The sequence below is a fragment of the Lepidochelys kempii genome, chromosome 16, assembly GCF_965140265.1.
Source record: "Lepidochelys kempii isolate rLepKem1 chromosome 16, rLepKem1.hap2, whole genome shotgun sequence".
Taxonomy (NCBI): Eukaryota; Metazoa; Chordata; order Testudines; family Cheloniidae; genus Lepidochelys; species Lepidochelys kempii.
This window is the reverse complement of record NC_133271.1, coordinates 7,016,499-7,037,392: the sequence shown is the minus strand read 5'-3', so window position 1 is coordinate 7,037,392 and position 20,894 is coordinate 7,016,499. Positions and strand designations below refer to the sequence as shown.

At 47.4% G+C, this 20,894-nt stretch overlaps 1 long non-coding RNA gene across 2 annotated transcripts in view; it reads left to right on the top strand.

The window, feature by feature from the left end:
• The window catches only part of LOC140899148 (uncharacterized), an 89,318-nt gene extending 75,400 nt beyond the window's left edge, over positions 1–13,918 (top strand). For both annotated transcript variants that reach the window (XR_012155236.1, XR_012155237.1), the window contains 2 exons: positions 11,631–11,767; positions 13,665–13,918. This is a non-coding gene — a long non-coding RNA (uncharacterized lncRNA). The remainder of the gene's footprint in view (positions 1–11,630; positions 11,768–13,664) is intronic.
• The last annotated feature ends 6,976 nt before the right edge of the window (positions 13,919–20,894 follow it).

Here is a 20,894-nt window from a genome sequence, read left to right as displayed (position 1 = left end):
GAAGCAGCAGGAAGGCAAATAGAGACAAAGCAGCTGAAACAATATTTGCTTTTTGTTGCCTGGTCTCGACACTGATTTAACCTCCTGGAGGGTCCGTCTGCTTATGCTCTGCCAGCTACGTGTTCCCAGCACAGAACCACAATGCAGAGCAATCCTGACACAGCTCTTCACCCACAAGCGTGGGTTATAAAATCGCATCAGCCCCTTATGTTAAAAACACATGCGATCGGCTTAGAGTCTGGGAGATGTTTTTAGAGAAGTCACCTGTTTTACGTTGCTTTTACTTGCCTGCTCCCTTCTGACTCCTTGGATCTCACTTGGCTCACATTTTCCTGCTTTAATCCACAAGCAGCAGGGCTCCTTTTTTTTTCTTTTAATGAAAGCTGAAATTCATAGATTCATAGATTCATAGATATTTAGGTCAGAAGGGACCATTATGATCATCTAGTCCGACCTCCTGCACAACGCAGGCCACAGAATTTCACCCACCACTCCTAAAAAAGACCTCACACCTATATCTGTGCTATTGAAGTCCTCAAATTGTAGTTTGAAGACCTCAAGGAGCAGAGAATCCTCCAGCAAGTGACCCGTGCCCCATGCTACAGAGGAAGGCGAAAAACCTCCAGGGCCTCTTCCAATCTGCCCTGGAGGAAAATTCCTTCCCGACCCCAAATATGGCGATCAGCTAAACCCTGAGCATATGGGCAAGATTCATCAGCCAGATACATCTTCTCCAGTGTTCACAGGACTCCAGCAGCCAGGGGCTTTAAGAAAAACACTTGTGATAAAATCTCACTTCCGTATCTGAAGGAAAATCTGATTTGGAGAAAAAGGCTGATTTAGCAGAACAGAATATTGAAGAAACTCGGGTAAAGCTAGCTGATTTCGAAGTATGGAAGCAGTGCCCTAGACTCTTGCTGGAACCCGAATTAGTGAGAATTCGAGAGAACCCACAGGGAATTAGAACTACTGGGAAATGTGACCACCGTGTTCTTGCAGAATGATGCAAGAGAGAGTCTACCACCTCCCCCGCCCCGTGCGCAATCATAATTTGTAGTGAAAGCCTTTCCCCCTACATTACATCAGTGAATGAAATAACAAGTGTAAGCAGTGTCAGGATGAGCTCCACCCTGACATCTGGTGGTGAGGTGTGGCAAGTTGTGGAAAAGAACTTCAGGGGCCGATCTCATTTGCATAGGCACACCCACCACGCCTAGAATGAGACCATAGCTGCCCAAATGGTCACTTTGGCTGCTGTGGGACCCCCAGTGTCTCTGTTATTGGGGCAGGAAGAATAAATTGCTATTACCCTGATTATGGGAACTGTGCTTGGAACTGTACGTGGCCTTTTGTTATGATGGAGGGATTCACCATCAACTAAGTAGCACTCGCTAGGCAAGGGTCATGGGTTCCAAAACTGTGTGAATGGAGAGAGGCTGGGGACAAGTATTAATACTTGGTGGCATGGGCCCCTTGGTGAGGGCCTTACATGCTGATTGCACTTCCTCCTCTCTCCACTGTGGAATATCAGAGCTAATTTTGATTTCATTAGAAGTCTAGTTATAGGCTGCTGAGCTCACTTTGGGCTGACAGTGCACCAGCACTGGGGCTCCCCTACTATAAGCTGAATTCACCTAAGAGCTGAAATCACTGAGTGTTGTGTTAAGTAGTGGGGGAGCCTGAAGATATATTGTGGAGCAGTTTGCGGGACGGCTGGTGAAGCAGTTCGACGCGGAGCAGTGTGTGGATGGCAGGAGCTGCTTGTGGGCCGTGGAGCTGAGTGAAGGAGTTTGTGGGGCGGCTGGCGGAGCGGAGCGCAGCTGAGCGAAGGAGTTCGTGGGGCGGCTGGCGGAGCGGAGCGCAGCTGAGCGAAGGAGTTCGTGGGGCGGCTGGCGGAGCGGAGCGCCGCTATGGAGCTATGGGGCGGTCAGCTTCAGATCACGTAAGGTGCCTCTTACCCCTGTCCCATTTCCACCCAGATTGGGAGGTAAAGCTCCACCGATAAACTTTCGAACTCTGGGGCTGCCCTGACCAGGGACAGAGACTTTTGGGGCATTGGACTTTTGGGACTTTGGGTGATTTGGGGTTGCTGGACTCAAGAACCAAAGGGAAAAGGGCATGCCCCAATTTGCCTGGGGTGGGGTTGTTTTTGCTCATGGGTTGTGTTATGAATCCTGTTGGTGGTGTTTCCCCAACATAATGCCACATTGTTTCTCTCTGTTATTAAAAGACTTTTGCTACACTCAGACTCTGTGCTTGCGAGAGGGGAAGTATTGCCTCTTGGAGGCGCCCAGCGGGGGTGGTATATATTGGTCCCAGGTCACTGGGTGGGGGCTCGAGCCGGTTTGCATTGTGTTATTGGAATGGAACCCCTAGATATTGAACCCGGCCCTTGTTGCTGCCAACTCTGACGGGCAGAAGGGTTACATTTTTGGGGGCTCGTCCGGGATCGCCTGGGTCAGTACCCCTCGCAAGCACCTGTTGAGTGATCCACTACATTGGGAAACAATTTATATTTTTTTTGTTTGTGCTTATATTTTGAGGAAATTACTGTTTGTATAATGGCTAATATGTCAGGTTTGTTGGGCCCTGGCTCAGCAGCTTCTAGCTCAGAGGCTGCAGCCTCGGCTGATGATTGGACAAAAGCTCTGGGGCAAATATTGGAAAAGGTTGTGCTTCCCCATGCTGAGTCAGACTCTTGTCGTAAGTTAAGATTATTTGCTGGGGAGGAGGAGTTTGAACCCTGGTTAGAGCATACCACTGAAATGCTGCAAGAGTGGGCCGTACCAGATGCAGAAAAGCGAAGATGCCTTATAGAGAGCCTTGGCGGCCCAGCATTAGATGTGATTCGCACCCTGAAGCTCATTGACCCTGGGGTCAGTGTGAAGGACTGCCTAGAGGCCCTTGAACACAACTTTGGGAGCGTAGAGGGCCCTGAAGACAGCTACTGTAAGTTCCTTAATTCCCGACAACAAAAGGGCGAGAAGGCTTCAGCCTACATACAGAGACTGGAGAGACTGCTTCAGAGAGCTATCATGAGGGGAGCAGTGACTGCTGAGCAGATGGATCAGACCAGACTGGCTCAAATTGTAAGAGGAACTCAGTATCAGAACCCGATTCTACTTCATCTCCGGCTAAGAGAACGACGGGAACATCCCCCAAGTTACTCCCAGCTGATAAAAGAGGTCCGAGAGGAGGAAGAAAGGCAGGCTGCCAGTGAGTTTTGGGAAGCCCAAACCTCGGAGCCAGCCAGCACAACACCACTGCAAATGGCCAGTGTACTGATGGTGAATCCCTCCATCATAACAAAAGGCCACGTACAGTTCCAAGCACAGTTCCCATAATCAGGGTAATAGCAATTTATTCTTCCTGCCCCAATAACAGAGACACTGGGGATCCCACAGCAGCCAAAGTGACCATTTGGGCAGCTATGGTCTCATTCTAGGCGTGGTGGGTGTGCCTATGCAAATGAGATCGGCCCCTGAAGTTCTTTTCCACAACTTGCCACACCTCACCACCAGATGTCAGGGTGGAGCTCATCCTGACACTGCTTACACAAGGAAAGATTTCTTAAATAAACAAAATCCATGTACTTCGGCCATTTTGAAAAGTGTGCAAGCTCCAGGTAAGCGGCTTTTGCTTCTCAGTGTGGAATTTTGCTCTTTTGGGTTTAAAACTTTGGTTTTGTTCCCATCAAAGCTAGTGACAATGGTAACTTTATCTGTGAGGATCCCAAGCCTTTCCCCCTGCACACTAACGCTCAAAGCAAGCAGTAAATCAGGCCCTAGAGATGATGTAGCTGTTTCATTCCCTCCTTGACTATATTTTCTATTTGTAGCATTTGCTGTCTTCTGGTACTGACATACATGTCAGGAGTCACTGGTTTCAGAGTAGCAGCCATGTTAGTCTGTATCCGTAAAAAGAACAGGAGGACTTGTGGCACCTTAGAGACTAACAGATTTATTTGAGCATAAAGAAAAGGAGTACTTGTGGCACCTTAGAGACTAACCAATTTATTTGAGCATGAGCTTTCGTGAGCTGCAGCTCACTTCATCGGATGCATACCGTGGAAACTGCAGCAGACTTTATATACACACAGAGAACATGAAACAATACCTCCTCCCACCCCACTGTCCTGCTGGTAATAGCTTATCTAAAGTGATCATCAAGTTGGGCCATTTCCAGCACAAATCCAGGTTCTCTCACCCCCTCACCCCCCTACAAAAACACACACACACAAACTCACTCTCCTGCTGGTAATAGCCCATCCAAAGTGACAACTCTCTACACAATGTGCATGATAATCAAGTTGGGCCATTTCCTGCACAAATCCAGGTTCTCTCACCCCCTTCCAAAAAACACACACACAAACTCACTCTCCTGCTGGTAATAGCTCATCCAAAGTGACCACTCTCCCTACAATGTGCATGGTAATCAAGGTGGGCCATGTCCAGCACAAATCCAGGCTTTCTGTGGTCACTTTGGATGAGCTATTACCAGCAGGATAGTGAGTTTGTGTGTGTGTGTTTTTGGAGGGGGGTGAGGGGGTGAGAGAACCTGGATTTGTGCTGGAAATGGCCCAACTTGATGATCACTTTAGATAAGCTATTACCAGCAGGACAGTGGGGTGGGAGGAGGTATTGTTTCATGTTCTCTGTGTGTATATAAAGTCTGCTGCAGTTTCCACGGTATGCATCCGATGAAGTGAGCTGTAGCTCACGAAAGCTCATGCTCAAATAAATTGGTTAGTCTCTAAGGTGCCACAAGTCCTCCTTTTCTTTTTGTGAATACAGACTAACACGGCTGTTACTCTGAAACCTGTCATTTGAACATAAGCTTTCGTGAGCACTGAGTCACTGGGGCTCTCTGGCTAATCTGTAGTAAGTGTTTTAGATCAAGAACTTCATTCCCATGTTTTTCCCACAAACTGTGATTATTTTTCATTTTATTGTACCCCAAGTTATCCTGAGGGTTGAAGCTTTTGATTACTATTTGTTAGTATGTTCATAAGTCTGTAGTTTTATTTGCAATATAGAAACAATTCATACCCAGCTAGTGGTTGGAATATTATTTAATGTTATTATTATTAAATAGTTATGACCCTTTCCTTGGGGTGTTTTTTCCCTATACACTGTTAATGTCACCTATAATCCCAGGAAAAAGAACAGGAGTACATGTGGCACCTTAGAGACTAACAAATTGATTTGAGCATAAGCTTGCGTGGGCGACAGCCCACTTCATCGGATGCATAGAATGGAACATATATATAGATAGACATACAAACATAAAGAGAATATGAAAAGGTGGAGTAAGAGGCTAATTAATTAAGATGAGCTATTATCATCAAGAGAAAAAAAACGTTTGTAGTGATAATGAAGATGGCCCATTTAGACAGTTGACAAGAAGGTGTGAGGATACTTAACATAGGGATATAGATTCAATATGTGTAATGACCCAGCCACTCCCAGTCTCTATTCAAACCCAAGTTAATGGTATCTAGTTTGCATATTAATTCAAGCTCAGCAGTTTCTCACTGGAGTCTGTTTTTGTAGCTTTTCTGTTGCAAAATTGCCACCCTTAAATCTGTTACTGAGTGGCCAGAGAGACTGAAGTGTTCTCCTACCGGTTTTTGAATGTTATGATTCCTGATGTCAAATTTGTGTCCATTTATTCTTTTGCGTAGAGACTGTCCGGTTTGGCCAATGTACATGGCAGAGGGGAATTGCTGGCCCATGATGGCATATATCACATTGGTGGATGTGCAGGTGAATGAGCCTCTGATAGTGTGGCTGATGTTATTAGGCCCTGTGATGGTGTCACTTGAATAAAGATGTGGACACAGTTGGCATCGGGCTGTGTTGCAAGGATAGGTTCCTTGGTTAGTGGTTCTGTTGTGTGGTGTGTGGTTGCTGGAGAGTATTTGCTTCAGGGTGGGGGGCTGTCTGTAAGCGAGGACTGGTCTGTCTCCCAAGATCTATGAGAGTGAGGGACCATTTTTCAGGATAGGTTGTAGATCTTTGATGATGCATTGGAGATGTTTTAGTTGGGGGCTGAAGGTGATGGCTAATGGCGTTCTGTTATTTTCTTTGTTGGGCCTGTCCTGTAGTAGGTAACTTCTGGGTATTCTTCTGGCTCTGTCAATCTGTTTTTTCACTTCAGCAGGTGGGTATTGCAGTTTTAAGAATGTTTGATAGAGATCTTGTAGGTGTTTGTCTGAGGGATTGGGCTTGGATAGAGACTGGGAGTGGCTTGCTCATTACACATATTGAATCTATTTCCCTATGTTAAGTATCCTCACACCTTCTTGTCAACTGTCTAAATGGACCATCTTGATTATCACTGCAAAAGTTTTTTTCTCCTGCTGATAATAGCTCATCTTAATTAATTAGCCTCTTACTTCACCTTTCATGTTCTCTGTATGTATGTATATATATATATATATATATATATATATATATATATATATATATATATACACCTTCTTACTATATGTTCCATTCTATGCACCCAATGAAGTGGGCAGTAGCCCACAAAAGCTTATGCTCAAATAAATTGATTAGTCTCTAAGATGCCACACGTACTCCTGTTCTTTCTGCGGATACAGACTAGCACGGCCGCTACTCTGAAACCTATAATCCCAGGGACTCTCCTCAGTTTATTTCTAGCCCACAGAGTGACATCCTGGCCCCACTGAAGTCAGTGGCAAAATTCCCATTGATTTCAGTGGTTCCAAGATTTCTCCCCTCCTTCTTAAAACACTGTTTTCTTCCGAGGGTATAATTTTGTGATATACCTGCTCTCAGATCTGGACTGTGTGTATGTCAGGAGGGTGATGATCAGTCCTGAGCCAGGACAGTGATCAAACATGAGAGATTCATCCTGGAAAACATAATACATGAGAAAGGAAATTGCAGGGATGGAGAACAAATGTTTCCTTGTAAAGTGACCTTTATTCTCCTGATTATAGTTCAGCTTTTTGATGTTCAATCCCCTGATCCGAGCATTTTGGGTAAGGCGCTCTGAGCATTAAGAGCTGAAGTAAAATTCGGACTGGCTCACAGTATGTGTGTGGGGGGGGGGGACGGGGGACGACAGGGGCGGGGACGCATTTCTTGGAGCTCCTGTGACGCTGGCAGGCCAGGCACCAGCTCATGCCATGATCCCCATGTCTCCGCTGGACACTGACAGATACAGAGCTGGAATCTAATATTGATAAAATAGGTATTAGAATTATATGAATGTGTTTAGTTTTAGACTCAATTGAATGTTTGTGAGTTGCTGCCAGCATTAATCTCATTTGTAACATATTGAAAGATAATATGTGAGTGGCTGTAGTGTGAGCCTCTGTGACTGTAAATCACCAGACAGGAGAGAGGCATTAACTAGTGTAAAGCGCTGCTCTTCTACAGAAATGTGTACACCCTTCCTAAAAGAGGAGACCCCTCCATACCAAACAGATTCTGGTTGGATCTTACACCTGGAAACTCCCCACATCTGGATTGAGGAATCATCAACAAAAGGACTAAAGACTCTTACAGTTGTTCTGCTCTCCTCCCCATGAAGATGAGTCATGCAAGTGGACTCCCCCCATCAGCTGAGTTTGCAACTCAGAGCACATGGCAGGAGGGGGATAAAACCCACAAATAAAAAGAACTAGATATATCTATGCAGCTTGAACTCTGGGCAGCGGAGAGAGGGGGCGCAGGGTTTCTAGGCATAAGCAAGATATCCCCAGCTGCTTAGCCTGGGTTAGCCCTAAAGAACATATAGAGCTTGCTGATGATAGAAGCCTCTATTACCTTTTGAAACTTAAGACTGTAACTCATTCACGTGTCTGTTTGCTTGTTTTAACCTTGTAAATAACTCTCAAATTTCCTTTCCCTGTTTAATAAATCTTCATATAATTTATGATAGGATTGGCAACAAGCATTGTCCTTGGTGTGAGACCTAAAGTTAAGGAGCTGTGCAAAGGCTCCTTGATCTCAGGCAGATGGGGTCTTAATGATTTCTCCACTCTGCATTCCTCAGGGCTCCCTGGTCTCCGACGGCGTTTCAGAGGCAGATTCACTCTCAGGTGCTGAGCCCACAATCCCTCCTCTTGGCTCATGGTCTCTTCTCCCTTGTTGCTGTGGTCTGGTCTTCATTGTTCCCATCGCTGGAGATAAGATACTCCCCACAGGAATGGTTCCAGCTGTTGGTGGTTGTGTGCACTCTGGAATCTGCCCCTAATTCAGGGTCTTTCCTTCAGAGTGCTCGCTCTCCAGACAGGCACACAGGCGACACGCACTGCCCAGCTGTGGTGCCCATGTCATATCTGTCCTGGGGATAAACAGAGGACTTCATTCTCCAGCAACCTGTCACGCTGGTAAACGTCCTTAGGCACTGTGCAGGGGATTCGGCAGATTCCATTTTGAAATCTAGAGAAAGGATTCTAATGCAGGCGATTCAGGGAGACTCAGAGTCCTTGCAAGTTTCAAAGTTTGGGGAAGTGATCCACAAAATATCTCCTTGGATAACTAAACTTTAAATCAGAGCCCAGTTGAGCCAGGAAAGTCTCATCTCATCTTCAGACTCACTTGGGCACTGACTCCTACGCTGCAACATCGGAAAGCATAGATCATTGCTGGGCATGGAGCGTCCAGTTCTCCCAGGGATGGACTCATCCTTAGGCAGGGAGCCTCATGCTGCCCTGCAGCGCTTTTGCTGTTCTTGGGAAACAGAAAGAGAAAAACAGGATTTCTGAGTAAGCTGACCCCGTTTCTGACAGAGAGAATTGTACCTGGGGAAGAAAGGCAAGTCCTGTGTGCAAGGGACTCTACAAACCCAACAGAGACCTGCAGCAGCATTATAAAAAAAGCTCTGGGTCCCTGTCCACAAAATGACCATTGCTGAGAGGAGTGAAGCAGGGCCTGCACTAGGAGTGTGATGTCTTGGGCAGGAATACACACACCAACATGGACATGACTTGATTCACACCATTGCCCTGGGTAACTTCAGACTATGATGTCCAGGCCCCTAGTGCTTGCACAGAGCCAGGGTCATCTTTAGCTCTTTGCTGCAATAGGCCTCAGTTTTGTATCTATCTCTTTGAAACCCAGCTACACAGAGGGGCTGAGGCTGAGGGTGGGGAGTTCTGGATGTAAAGGAGTGAATGCCAATTGCCAAAGAAGAGAGGCGGAGCTGGGGCAGTTGGTCAATGCAATGGACTGTCCATGTGTATTTTAGCACCACTGCACTCTGCTGGCTGGAACACGTCAGGCCTGGAGGCTGTTTGCTTGTCCTTCCTCTCTAGGGGCTAGAGGGCTAAAGAGCGGATATAAGCACTGCTACTAAGTGAGCTGTAGCTCACGAAAGCTCATGCTCAAATAAATTGGTTAGTCTCTAAGGTGCCACAATTACTCCTTTTCTTTTTGCGAATACAGACTAACACGGCTGTTACTCTGAATACTGAGAACTAAAGGGGATCCTCCCTGGGTACAGGCACTGGTGGCCCTGTGGGGAGTTTCACTTTGTTTTCTGAGCTGGAGGTTGTGAATGCATTTTTGTGAGGCCTCATCTACAGTCTTTGTTTACCTGGGTCTCTGCGTAAGCTTGTGTCATTAGGGTTGCATTTGTTCACACACTGCAACCAACTTGGAGCCTAAGCAGCTGTTATTTTAGATGGAGAAAAAGAAAACAAGAAAGATCAAAAGTAAAATCTTGATGAAAAGTGTGTGTCTGCCCTGTGACCCTTCACACCAGGCTGAACACAACTGTCAGAATGCCAGATGTGCTCCTCTCAAATTCAGACGCCAAAAGGATTGGCCAGCTTTTCACAGGAGCCCAACGTGTTGGGTGCTGAGGTCGATTGAAAACCTGGCCCCAAATGGCTGCCAGTCTCAGCAGAAAACAGAGACTGTAGAGATCTAAAGATCCAGTCCAGAAATAGAGTCATAAAAGCTGCGTATCGAAATACATCCCAATAAACATTTGCGATGTGCTCGAATATCCCTCACCTGGCTCAGCTGGGTCATTCACCCAAGAGCCGCAAAGCTGTAACTTACCAAAGAAAATATATGTCACCTTTATAGCCTTTTAGTACAATATTGTAAAGTAAGCAAGAGCCTAAAAATTTGTCAGTCTCTGCTTTTCACACTTCTCGTGCTACTCGGAGGCTGGGGCTGATGGAGGGGAGGGGAGCCCGGTTTGTTCACACCTGGATTCTGTTTTGGGTGGGCTTGGGGATTATAGTCAACTCAGACAAAATGCTGATAAGTACTCACTAGAGACCAAACCTGCCTGGGTAGAAAGGTGGACTAGGTGACTGGAGATGAAGATGTAGGAGTCATATCAAGCTCCTCCCTGCTTCATGTGGCTCGTTGTAGACCATACAGGGTCCATTGTTTCTCTCTTCAAGCCAGGAAGTAGGAATGGCGTTGAGGCTGCTTCATCACTGAACAGAGAGAATAATGGGCTGTGGGAGAGGCTAACGCAGCCCAGCCATGTGGAGACTGGTGCTGTAACTGATGTTTTGTTTCCAGGTAGCTCAGGGCAGGGACATGGGAGCAGATGGTGTGGGGCATTCATCGTTAGGACACACAGAGTCCCACCTTGCACAGAACACTCATTGCTTCTGAGCCAAGCACAGTTCTCCAAGCAGCTTATTCCAATGGGAGGAAAGGGAAAGGGAAAACGGAACAGGTTCAAATCATCAGTTCTCCATGAGTGATTCTTTTGGTATGAATCTCCTGGGTGGTTCAGCCAATCCCTGGCTGTGCGCCACGTGAAGGGAGTAACTTTTCTCTGTGAGATCAGGACTCCCACAGCGAGTCACAGATATTAAGGCCCAAAGGGATGCCCTGTATAACACAGGCCATGGGTTTCAATCTTCTCTCTCTCCCACCCCTCCTACTCCTCAAACACTGGCTTCTCTATCCCCCTTCACACAGTTGTTGCCACCCAGCGGCTCTTGACAGAGACAACCAGTACCTCGGGATGGGGGCGGGAGAGGAGACAGAGTGAGGGCAGCAGCTTCAGTGGATGTTATTGAGCATGCTCAGTCCATCTGATGTACCATTTTGTTATGACAAAATCATGACAATCATTTTGTTACCCCCTGCCTCCAGCATGAGAGAGACTTGCTTGTGCTTAACTGGATGTCAGCTCCATGACAGCAAGTGTCTGTGAGTTACCCGAGCAGTCTCCTCGGAGCTCAGCCAGCCCTTACTTTGCCTTTCATGTTAGCAATAGGTGCACCCCAGCCCCCCAGCCTATTTGGAGCATTCCCCTGTAATGTCCGGCCCCGTATTCACTGAACAATCACAGAAATACCAGGTCTGCTGTCCCCCAGGGAACAGTGCACACACCACTTGCATGAGTTAACTCGGGTTCAGCACCTGGTTTAATATCACAGCACTGAGATATATTTATTGTGAAAACATTGACAAGTTTAGGATCAAAGATTCAAGAGATAGTGAGAAAAGATAATGGCTACATATAAAGCAAAATCATAACACTTTCTAGAGATTAAACTTAACAGCCCTCCTGTCTGAAGAAATTTACTTACCCCCAACGTCCTCTGCTATATTTTCAACCAAAGTTGGTTGAAACCCATTTTCATGAATGTAAACGCACTTCTGTTTACTTCCTAGGTGCAGGATATGGGGTATCCTCTTTGCCTTCTCCTTCTATCCCTGAAGGTCATTGTCTGTACTCAATGGCAGGACACACTTGTTTTCCTATGTGCTGCTGCCCTGTTGACTTCACATCCCTTTGATAATTTCATCAAGTGAGTATCAGTTGTGTTAGCTACAATGCTTAATTTGTATTCTACAGAGAGACAGGTTGTGTCGGACAGAAAACCTGTTTCTCTACCTCTGCTGTGATAAAGAGTGTACATACATAATGCCTTACATAATAGCTATACATACATTTCACACCAATATTAACCACCAGCATGACCCTGGCTTTCACTGAAGACCTCACACAACAGTCTTTGGTGAACCAAAATGTTCTTTCCAGAATCAGGATATTCTTGTAACACCATTGCCAGTTGGCACTGAGGGGTTCATGGGTCACAGTTTATGACTGTCTCTCTTCCTTCCTCACAACCCATTTCCTGTCTCCTGTATGCTCAGCAGCAGGCTAATTAGAGGGTTTCTTCCTATGTTTTCCCCTTCACATTGAATTTTTCTGATATTATCTCACGCTGGCTGAGGAGATGCTGATGAGTCTGAAGCCCGGTGTCTCCACTTGTCCAACAGAGGGAAGAGGGAAGCTACACTGCTTTGGCTGGTGCTTTCCTGAAAGCTGGCTCTTTGCACACATGTTCCATGTGGCTGCATCACAACCCCAGGAGTTAACAGCTGCCTCAGCAACACAGCCACACCTTTTACACTCTCCTACTCCTGTTGTGTTTCTCTCTCCTGGACCTGCAATGGCAGCCTGGATTCCTCAGGAGCTAGCACACTGCTGGGGGCACCTTTGGCTAAACCAGTGATTCAGTAGCACACTCTGGGTGAAGGGGAGACCCCCTACGCCCGTCCTGTCCTGCAGGTTCCACTCCCACAGGAGCCATGGCTCCTCCTTGCTCATCCAGTCAGTCCATTGTATCATGGATGCCACTTGGCCAGTCTGCCTGGGCAGAGAACCCACTCAAATCCCTGCCCAGCCTTCCAGCCCAGGACAGCCTTCACCCTTTTGAAATACCACGGCAACAATGATTCCAACTGTAATTGCAACCCACACCAGGCTGCACTGGTTGATGGCACTCTGCAGGGCTGTGAGTGAGGAGGGAGATCTGGAGAGCCTCATACTACCTGCTTATGAAGGTGGGAACATGGAGAGCCACCCAAGAGCCACCTTTCCCCTGAGACCTGCCAAAGGAGAACTTGGCCAGAAAGATGGTTGCTGCAGCCACGCAGGACCTAAAGTGTGGGGAGAACCAAGAGAGGAAGATGTGGAGGCTCCTCAGGGCTTGTGAGAGGAGCTGGGGAAAAGAGAGAGTCTGGAAAGTGCTTGTGAAGTCAGGGTCTCATTTCAGCAGAGCCCAGTGACACTCAGCCAAGGAGGCAAGTTAGACCACAGGAGCTGGGTGTGAAGCCCATGGCTTGGTCAATTGGCATTTGCAATTCCCTCCTGAGACCATACAGCTATGAAAGTTCCTGCCTTTTGCTCCTGGTCTGGCTGTCCTGGAGATGATTTGATTTGGAGTCATCCTTTGTCACCCTTAATTAGTGTTCTTAGAAAAGCAGATCCTGAGGCGAGACTAGTCTGGAATTGTTCCATGTCCTTAACAAATTCCTCGAGGCTTGGCCCTCCTGCCTGCCTCCCTCCCACCCCCGCTATCTCTATGAGAGAGAGAAAGAGTGTGAGTGTGTGTGTGTGTGTTTGTTTGTTTTTTCACATATGAGCATTGACTGCCCAGGATGAGAGCCAGGGAGAACTGCAGCACAGCTTGTGTATCTGGCCTGGCATTCATCCTGGTGACCATCCAGCACACATGCTTCAGGACTAAAGCCAACAGAAAGAAGCACAAGGGAGGCCACATCACCCATCCCTCCAACTACTGCATCTATAAATAACCATGTGCTACTTAGGAAAAGGGTCAACACACTCAGGTTACAGTCTGCTGAAATCTGCTCCTTGCCCAGTAGTTATACTTCTTATGTTTTCCCTTTCTCCAGCCGCATATGTCATCCTGAGCAGCACTCAACCGGCATCTAAATCCAACCAAAGTGGCTACCAATGGAACATCGCAGACATAAATCAGTCTCCCAGAGCTGTTTTCCATGACTGAAACTCTTCGTTTCTTCGCTTCGGAGACGTGGCGTCCCTCTGGCAGCACAGAAGCATCAGGTTACAGCAGTGGTGGGCAACCTGCAGCCCATCAAGATAATCTGATTGCAGGCCACGAGACATTTTGCTGACATTGACCATCTGCAGGCATGGCCCCCTGCAGCTCCCAGTGGCCACGGTTCACCATTCCCGGCCAATGGGAGCTGCGGGAAGTGTGTGTGGGGGGGGGGCTGTAGGGACGTGCTGACTGCCACTTTCTGCAGCTCCTATTGGCTGGGAATGGTGAAACGCGGCCACTGGGAGCTGCAGGAGGCCATGCCTGCAGACAGTCAACGTCAGCAAAAAGTCTCGTGGCCCATAATCAAATTACCCTCATGGGCTGCTGTCATAAATATAAAGGGAAGGGTAAACCCCTTTAAAACCCCTTCAAGTTGCAGTGGGGGAGGTTTAGATTGGATATTAGGAAAAACTTTTTCACTAAGAGGGTGGTGAAACACTGGAATGCGTTACCTAGGGAGGTGGTAGAATCTCCTTCCTTAGAGGTTTTTAAGGTCAGGCTTGACAAAGCCCTGGCTGGGATGATTTAACTGGGAATTGGTCCTGCTTTGAGCAGGGGGTTGGACTAGATGACCTTCTGGGGTCCCTTCCAACCCTGATATTCTATGATTCTATGATTCTATAAAATCCCTCCTGGCCAGAGGAAAAATCCTCTCACCTGTAAAGGGTTAAGAAGCTAAAGGTAACCTCGCTGGCACCTGACCAAAATGACCAACAAGGAGACAAGATACTTTCAAAAGCTGGGAGGAGGGAGAGAAACAAAGGATCTGTGTCTGTCGGTATGCTGCTTTTGCCGGGGATAGAACAGGAATGGAGTCTTAGAACTTTTAGTAAGTAATCTAGCTAGGTACATGTCAGATTATGATTTCTTTAAATGGCTGAGAAAAGAACAGAATGACTGAATAGAATGACTATTCCTGTCTGTGTGTCTTTTTTGTAACTTAAGGTTTTGACTAGAGGGATTCTCTGTGTTTTGAATCTAATTACCCTGTAAGGTATCTACCATCCTGATTTTACAGAGGTGATTCCTTTACTTCTATTTACTTCTATTTCTATTAAAAGTCTTCTTGTAAGAAAACTGAATGCTTTTTCATTGTTCTCAGATCCAAGGGTTTGGGTCTGTGGTCACGTATGCAAATTGGTGAGGATTTTTACCAAAACTTTCCCAGGAAGTGGGGTGCAAGGGTTGGGAGGATTTTGGGGGGAAAGAGGTGTCCAAACTACGTTTCCCAGTAAACCCAGTTAGAGTTTGGTGGTGGCAGTGGATATTCCGAGGGCAAAGGATAAAATTAATTTGTACCTTGAGGAAGTTTTAACCTAAGCTGATAAAAGTAAGCTTAGGAGGTTTTCATTCAGGTCCCCACATCTGTACCCTAGAGTTCAGAGTGGGGGAGGAACCTTGACAGCTGCAAGTTGCCCAACACTGGGTTACAGGCTTCAGGATCAGGTGAAAAGAGGCATGTGCCAGCATGATAATGAGAGATCCCAGCTTCAAGCCTCTATTCCTCCTAGTCAGCTACTTTATTGCACCACTGAGAGTTGTGGTTAGGAAGGCAGGATTGAAGGCTCCTCTCTTGACCCCACTCCCAGTGCTGCAGAAGGTTCATACAGTGGCCAGGCAAGGATGCTGGCTACATATGCTGAGGAGGTGGGTGATTGGCAGCCTATGGTGCTAGCACACGGGCATGGTGTGGCAAGAGCCCAAAATGTAGCAACTCCCGCTATTCCAGCCCTGGGCCCTCAGCCCTCCAGAGTCCATCAATCCTAAGCCACAGCATCCCTGCAATTCCAGTCCTGCCCCCTGCCCAGGTCCCAAGCATGCCCATCCAGAGCTTTGTCAATGCATTCCAGTCCTGTTGTGCAGTTCCCTCTGCTGCTCCAATCCTGAGCTCCCAAGCAGCTAAACTGTGACCTGCAGCACCCTTTGCAATGCCAGTATGCTCCAAACTGGACATGCAGCCTCACTGCTATTCCACTCCTGGTACTTGTCTGCACACATGCATGTGCAGCTCTCTGCCAATGCACCACAACAGCATCACTTCAGTGCTTGGGGATACTGCACCACTTTTAAAATTAAGGTCTAAAGTAATGTTATTATAACCTTTCTGCGAGTCGGAGTTGGCAGCAACAAGGGCTGAGTTCAGTATCCAGGGGTTTCTTTTCAACAATTCAACACAAAACTGGCTCAAGCCCCGACCCAGTGACCTGGGACAATTACACACCACCCCCTGAGCACCTCTAAGAGGCAATACTTCCCCTCTCGCAAGCAGAGCCCAAGTGTAGAAATGAAACTTTTAATAAAATGGGGGGAAGTAACTCGGCATTAATTTGGGAAAATACTGCAAACAGGGTCCATAAACATAAATCATGAGCAAAATACCCACCCCAAGTAAGTTAGGCAGTGTCCTTTTCCCTCAGGTTCTTAAGTCCAGCAACCAAAAGTCCCTTTAACATGCCCATCCCTTCACTGTCCCTTGCTGTCCTTGGTCAGTGCAGACCCAGAGTTCAGAGGTACATCTACAGAGTTCACCTTCCACCCTGGGGGGTGGGGGAAAGAAGGCACCTTACTCACTCGCCACTCCTCTTCACCAACCAACTGCCACGCCTCTCCACCAGGCTCCGCTCTCATCCTCTCTGCTGGCCACGCCTCTCAGCAGAACTCCATTCCAGTCTTGTCAGGCAGCTACCTTGCTAGCTAATTACCATACCTCTCCACTGGCCACCCTGCCTGCCAATCACCAATCTGCCAGGATATCATCAGGTCCCACCACTTAACACAGCTCTCAAGTATTTCAGCTGTTAGTGGGGAAAACTCACTACTAGTACATACTGGACAATCTCTTCCATCAGAGAAACTATCCTAAAGTAGGTCTAAGACTTAAACCTAGGCACCAGTGATTTCAGCTTTGCACTATCTAACAAGACTCTCAATTGAGTCTAAATTAGCTTCATTATTACAGTTAAAAGAGACCCAATCCATCTCTAACACCCTTACACAAAACCCACTAACCACAACACACTAGGCTTTGGAAACAGTGTCTCCTGCCTAGCGAGTGCCATTTAGTTCAGGGTGAGTCCCTCAATCAGGGTATGTGAAGCACAGTTCTGCTGCCCTTGATTCACACAACAAGGACCACAACCTTTTATTACCCCTGCCCCAATAACAAGGGGATTGGGGATCCAACATCTGCCAAAAGTGATCATTTGGGCAAGCATTCCCATGATGCTGAGCACCTAGGCAGGGTGGGTGTGCACATGCAAATGAGATCAGCTCCTGAAGGCCTCTTCCTCAGCTCATCACTAGATGTCAGCAGAGAGCTCATTCAGACCTGCTTACATTATTATTCTTGGGTCAGATATGCCTGCTCTGCATCCCGGTGCACAAATATGTTGCAGTCCTGAATGCAGATGCATCTTCCAAGGCAAAAATTAATCAGCACAAAGGGCCAAATCCTCCCACTTCCCCATATTCTCCACAGGATTCAGTCAAGGAAAAACTCTGGGGATCCTGAGTGGGAAAGCACTGCCCAAGTGGGGTGCCAAGGGAAGGAGAAGAGGTAGGAAGAAATAGGATGGGCCAGATAAACTTCAAACTATAGGGGTAGGTTTGGACATGTATAATCTGCTGGCAGAAGTTATGAGAGGGAAATAGAGATGGAACGAGTGGGGTGTGGGTTGCCAGGGAAGGGGCTGCAGACACCAGGAAGGATTTTAGAAGCTGGGAAATGCAGAGTTGCATTTTTAGAGCAACCACTCATGACAATGTGACCTGGAAAAGCTGTCCTGGAAACATGCGCTTCATGAGCCTCTTCTTCTCAGCTTCATGTCTCAGGGTTCTGCTATTCGTGCTGCTTTCAGCTTGGTCTGTGCTAGGAACATATGCCAGTATAACTATGCTGCTCAGGACTGTAAAAATCCACACCCCTGAGCTATCCTGACCTACCCCCTGGTGTAGACAGCGCTGCGTCGACAAGCGAGCGTCTCCTATTGACCCAGTTCCTGCCTCTCAGGGAGGTAGAGTACCTATGCCAATAGGAGATGTTCTCCCATAAGCATAGGTAGTGTCTTCATAGAATATCAGGGCTGGAAGAGACCTCAGGAGATCATCTAGTCCAAACCCCCGCACAAAGAAGGACCAATCCCCAATTTTTGCCCCAGATCCCTAAATGGCCCCCTCAAGGATTGAACTCACATCCCTGGGTTTAGCAGGCCAATGCTCAAACCACTGAGCTATCCCACTGACAGATCACTTGACCCCTTTTAGGTACAGAATATAAGAATCTCATTGCTACATACCAGGGACCCTCTTGCCTTCTGGTAGGGATGCTCTTAGGGTCCCCATGATTCCTGTGCTAGCTAAGGTTCCTCCAGGGCTCCTCCTGCAGCCTAGCTGTGGCCCCCATCCTGCACCCTGGTCCAATCCCTTTACCACAGGTTCGGGCTGTGCTCAGACCTTCTCCTCCCAGCTGCTGATGCAGCAACCAGAACATGGTCAGGTGTAAGCATGTATTCCTGCTCCTGTGCCAGCCCATTCCCTGCAACCAATCCTTCGTCCCTGCTCTGAGTGACATTCCTGCCCTCCAATGCTGAGGCTGACTGCTGACTGTCTGCAGTAAGTCAGAGATGGGATTTCCCCCCCAGTCCTCCAGGGTGGCTCCCCTTCCTGCCCACCCCCTCATCAGGCAGGTGCATGGGGAGAGGTAGAGCTGACCCGTCCCCTGTATGGCCACTCCACGCCAGTGTGACGTGTGCTCCTTGTGCCGCAGTGCCATAGTCTGGATCAGAGGCTGCCTCCTACAGTACCTTGCTCTAGCCCACAACCCTGGCTGGGACCCAGTGACGGCTCCTGCCCATTCCGGTTTGAGCAGAATGCTCTAGCTATTCCTTTCCTAAGGTACCCCCAGCCCACGCCCCAGTTCTGCCCCTGCCTGGGACTGAGTGCTCCCAGCAGGCATGGCAGGGCAGCTGGAGGCTGCAGGAAATTGTACACTGACCTTGGCTCTTCCAGTGGGCCACCCCCAAGCAATGATGTTCCAAGTGGCTGGGGATAATATTTTGCCACAGGCATGAAGCCTGCATCGGCACTCCCTCGCTCTCACGATGAGCATCTTCCCTTGTTACCCAATGAAGGTTTAGGATTAGCGTCTGCTGTGCACATTATTAAGGGAAATTTTCATTTTCAATACAGCAGAGTGAGATATACTAAAAACCCTACGTAGGTGACATTAATGTAGAAAGAGAGTCAAATTCAACCATTTTATGAAGGTTTGACCTTGTTTTCATAACCATTCCCCAGACAGAAAATAAGCTTCCCTCTGCATCCCCCAGCAACAGGCCCTCCAATGGCACTGCTTGGAGGTAGCGTTAACAACTAATTCCTCCGGGCTTTCTCAAAGCTCTGCTCTAGGAATTGTCTTGGGGCCGGCCTCTGGCCTGCATTATACAGGAGATCAGGCTAGATGTTCACAATGGTCCCTTCTGACCTTGGAATCCCTGAATCTCTTTTCTGCCCTGCTTGGAGAGTTTGTCATGTCTCTCCTGCTGCTACCGCTTCGCCTAGTTGTTGTTGTTGTTGTTGTTTTTTGCCAGAGAGCAGATAGGCACTGGAGGGGGTCCTGAGAAGGCTGTTAACAAAGCAGAGCCCGTGTCTGTGGCTAGAGCAGGCTTGTGCCCCTCATTTTGCTGGTACCCCAACAATCACTCCAGATGAATCTGTTTGTCCTTCTGTCTCCTGAGTTTTGTTTACATTTCCCAGAGAAAATAGCACAGTGGGTTTCTCCAAGTAGGTGACAGCTTCCAGCTAGATCAGCTTAATGTTTCCCATGGCCCTTGTGGGCATCTTATCACAGTGGGCACAGGCAGCCCGGGGGAATCTGCCATGAGGGATCCCAGAAACTATCTGGAGCCTGCATTCCAAGCAAGGGGAAAAATTCATAGGGAGAGATCGCAGACCAAACTGGATGAACAAGCATCTCAAACAGGTGATTAAGAGAAAGCAGGAAGACTCCAAGGAATGGAAGATGGGATGGATCAGCAAGGAAAACTAAAGTGTAGGAAAAAAGTGAGACCTGCCAAAAGCCAAGCATAGTTGGATGTTGCCAAGGAAACTAAAACCAATAGTAAAAGGTTCTATAGCCACATAAATAAAAAGAAAACAAGGATAGAAGTGCAGCTGGCACCAGCCACTGTCAGAAGACAGGATACTGTCCTAACTGAACCATTGGTCTGACTCGGTATGGCCATTCTTATGTTCTTAAGTGGGACCGCTAAGGATTGAGGATGGGGGGGACATTAAAGATAATGTAGGTATGGCCCAACACCTAGACCACTACTTTGCTTCAGTTTTTAATAAGGGTAATGAGGAGTTTGGGGGCAATCACATGGTAGCTAATGGGAACAAGGTTATAGAAATAGAATTTACCACATCCGAGGTGGAAGCCAAACTCAGCATAATGGAGCCAAATTGTGGGGCCAGATAAACTCCATCCAACAGTATTAAAAGAACTGGCCACAGGAAATTGCAAGTCCAGTTGCAAGGATAGTTAATGAATCTGCAAACTTGGGGGATCGTAACCTATGACAGGAGAACTGGAAATATAGCACCCATATTGAAGAGGTGGGGGGGGGGCAGGAAGTGATACAGGAAACTACAGGCCCATTAGTTTTACTTCAGTTGTATGGAAGGTCATAGAACAAATTTTGAAAGAAAAAGTATTTAAGGATATAGAAGTAAACAGTAATTGGGATAAAATACAACATGGTTTTACAAAAGGTAGATGGTTGACCTGGTTGACCTGGCACAATCTTTGAGAAAATAACTGATTTTCTAGACAAAGGAAATGCAGTCGATCTAATCTACCTGGATGTCAGTAAGGCATTTGATACAGTTCCACATGGGAAATTATTAGTTAAATGGGAGAAGATGGGGATTAATAAAAGAATGTAAAGGTGGGTAGGGAACTGATTATAGGGGAAGCTCCAAAGGGTCATACAGAAAGGTGAACTGTCAGGTAGGTGGGAGGTTACTAGTGAAGTTCCTCAGGGACTGGTCTTGGGACCAG